At 40.2% G+C, this 3,747-nt stretch overlaps 1 non-coding gene across 1 annotated transcript; it reads right to left on the bottom strand.

Annotated features, from left to right (window-relative positions):
* Window positions 1–895: 895 nt before the first annotated feature.
* Window positions 896–969, bottom strand: trnat-ugu (transfer RNA threonine (anticodon UGU)). The gene has a single exon. It is a non-coding gene; the product is annotated as a tRNA-Thr (tRNA).
* Window positions 970–3,747: the final 2,778 nt, after the last annotated feature.

Raw genomic sequence — 3,747 nt, 5'->3', positions numbered from 1 at the left:
AATTTACACAATACTATATACACACTCATCAAGCCTCCGAAGTTGGCATCCTTGGTGCTGCTCTCTCTTCTCCCAAACCTCATCTCATTTGACTGTTGCATCATCACTCTGACAGTGGGAGTGATTGATCCCACTGTCTTCAGCATTAACCCTTTACATCCTTATACTACACTGTCTGTCAGAAAAAAATGGAGAAGGAACTTCCTTCATTTATCGAAAAACCAGCTGCTCCCAGTTGAAAATCAACTCAAACCCATCAGCGAGAGAGAGAGACTGTCAGAGAACTTCCTGCATCCAGTCCTGACCCTGTCACACTCAGCAGATGCTCACCCAGACCCCACTCTCATCAACACTGAACATTGTTACCGAGACACTTCAAATACTGTTGAGAAAAGGCAGGAAAGGTCAAAGTTCACAGCTGTTTTGAATAGAACAAAGTTTAATATCTCCTCACCGTTTCTCGGTAACCACATGAGACAATGGTTTTCTTATTTGGTTCCTTTGATTTTTCTTGTTCCTGACTGAGAAATATTCCAAACCTCAGATCAACCCTCCCACTTGTGTCGTGTCCCAGTTACAAGCAACACATAATGACACACACACTTTGAAACATACAACACGGTCACACTTTCCTTCAGTGAGATTAAGGTCGAGCTTTTTTTCCAGGTTGAATGCAACTTTGAACAAATTTGTATCAAAGAAGTTGCCTTTGAAATATCAGCACTGAATTTCTGTCCGAGGAGAAAGAGCCATTCCAAACTCACATCCTTCACAAAGGCTATTTTCTCCTGTGAATGAAATTCATCACGCAATTTGAATTCTCAGTTGAAGTTCACAAGACACAGACATAAATGTTGACACGGAAACTTCTCAAGCAGATTGCAAATATGAATAAAGGCTCCGCTGGGGATCGAACCCAGGATCTCCTGTTTACAAGACAGGTGCTTTAACCAACTAAGTTGCAGAGCCAGATCACAAGTGCTGCTGCAATTGAAATCTGAGGTGGTTACTATTTATTCTCATCCCACTTCTCCACAGGTCACAACAAAAATTTTAACTTTTCCCACTTACTGATACAGTCAATCATATGCTCTATTTTTCCCAGAATAGAAGACACTTAATGAACAACAAAATTATCAGTTTCTTATAGAACAAGTTTTAACTAATCATGAAGTAAAGCATAAACACACAGGTGGAAATTTTAAAAGTTCCCTTTTTACCTTAACCAACATTTAAAGTCCCTTTCTTACCTCAGCTGAACACACGCACACACACATACTGAAAAAAAAGGGATTTTTCTATACAATTCAGGGCTCTGTTAAAGACAAAAAAAAACACTTGGACTGATTACTTGCTCATTTCTGAAGAAAACAGCAGATGAGATATGTTGTTCCAAAATTGACATGCAGTCTAATTTCCGAGTACATGTACACAGGTCACTAGGTTCTTTTAGAAGAGTTTATTTAGAGGCGGGGTTGAGAATTAATTTTAGCAGGCTTTCTTCAAAGGCAGAATATGAGACGAATTGACACAGTGAACTTCTCAGAGTCTTTTCAAGATTTGCTGCAAAACAAGGTGGGTTGCAGTCTTCTCTCATTCCTTGACACTTCTTCTGGCTAACTTTATCAGCTGCTCACTCCAGAAGGTAAAACACAATGACTGCTACAAACAAAAGCTTGCGATCTTTCTGCCCTCTTTGGTGCGCGCTGCTGCTGCCGGGCTTGTCCAATCAAGAGGCACGACTGACTTCTCTGTCCACATTTCCCCGTTCCCAGGGCTTCTGTTCTACATTTAACTTGAGTCATGACAACTTGTCAACATAGTTGTCAAATTAATACTTTCAGTGCCCTCTTGAAAAAGAACTGGTCTTACATTTATTCAGTTTGATTATAATTTCCTCAACAAAATAAAATTCACAAAAAAAAAATTCAAAGTCCCTTCCATAACATCATGTACTTTCCCTGAGCTACAGGTTATTGCAAGTCTCTCTGGCTGTGTTTTTTTCTGTTGATTTTGCACTCAGGTTCTTTCTGAATCCATGTGTTTGCAGTTCTTTGTGCGTGAGAGACATGGAGATATGCTTAAAGATTTCCCAACAAATTATTCATATCTCCATCTTTCTCCAAACTTTGTGCAAACACATTAATGTGGGAATCACACACACCAGGCCGTCAAACCTCTCCGCTAAACATTGAAAGGTGACAGTGTTTATTGTGACGGGGTTCCATTTATTCAGACACATCTGGTATAAAGGTAATAGTGATCAAGATGTGATTCACACATGTAATGTATTTGTATATTATGTTCATGAGGTAATGATGTAAATAAACACGTCCTTGCACTTTCCACACTTGGTGTACATTTTCTCTGCTGATGCCCCCTGAATATATCAGAGAAAATGGTGATGAGGATGAGATAAAAGTCCGAAAATATTGGCAGCAAACAGCAGCAGGGACTGCAGTGAACAAGATCAGCCAGCTCCTGGTGAGCTACCTGCTCGGATGGTGGAGGTTTTGGGTGGATTGTGTGAAGCCTGGGCCACAGACTGTCTCCTCAGTTGAATGAGATGCCGCAGGGTCTTAGTGTGCATCCGATTCAAAGTGATATTTTGGGAAAATATGGCTACACCCAAGGGATACATGGCTCGGAACATATGAGAGGGCTCGAGAACCATTCAGTTCATATATTGAAAGAATTGAAATGTTTTTCAGAGCTAATAACATATTGGAATGTGAAGATGAAAATATAGAGGTCAAGACTCAGAATAAAGCAATTCTTGAGGGCAAGAAAGCAATTTTGCTAATGGAAATTAGCCTGGAAGTGTATGACCAGTTAACAAAGCTTCCTGCTCCTATCAAGGCAAAAGATGTGCCATTCAAAACAATCATCACCAAGTAAGAGGAACATTTCAACCCTAAGCCACTAGAGATCACGGCAAGCTAGAAATTTGGAACCAGAAAGCAGAAAAGTTGTGAAACAGTTGGTGAGTACATTGTGGCACTGAAGAATTTATCACTGCATTGCAGCTTTGGCACATTCTTAGACGGTACATTATGAGACAGATTTGTGCTTATATTGGTGAATGAGAAAAGACACTAAACACACAAAATCCTACATTTGAGTTAGCGTGTCAGATTGCTCTTTCGATGGAGATAGCATCAAAGAATGCTCGGGAATTTCATCCTGTGCCAGTGATAGTAACACACTTCAGGGGAGCTTAAAAAAAACTGGAAAATGGGCTTTCACATGGCAGATAAAATTTACACAGAGAATTGTGAAGAGATACAATTTGGGAGGAAGAATAAGGAGAGGCCATATAAATGAAATGGTACAATTCTAAAGTGGGTGCAAGAACAAAGTGACAATGTACACCAATCTTAGAAGGTTTGAAAAGGCTTCAAAGAGCAAACAGGACACTTGGCTTTATTAATAGAGGCATAGAGTAAAAGTAAATAAGTTATGATAAACCTTTATAAAATACTGGGTCTGAATGGCCTACTCCTGTACCTCCACAGAAAGCTTCCATTCCAGGTTTACACACACTTGTCAGGATCATTCTCCATAGATCCCACCACTCCATGCTAGGATATCTCCCTCACGATCAGATCACAGGTCCTTAGTCCTACCACATCCAGTCATGAATGGAGGTGGACAGATGAGATGAGGATGCTCGAAAAACATCCCCATCCTCAATGACTCAAAAACAAGAAATGCTGGATTCACTCAGCAGGTCTGGCAGCATCTGTG

The sequence above is a fragment of the Heterodontus francisci genome, unplaced genomic scaffold (assembly GCF_036365525.1).
Source record: "Heterodontus francisci isolate sHetFra1 unplaced genomic scaffold, sHetFra1.hap1 HAP1_SCAFFOLD_51_1, whole genome shotgun sequence".
NCBI classification, from domain to species: domain Eukaryota; kingdom Metazoa; phylum Chordata; class Chondrichthyes; order Heterodontiformes; family Heterodontidae; genus Heterodontus; species Heterodontus francisci.
This window is presented reverse-complemented; position numbering and strand designations above follow the sequence as displayed.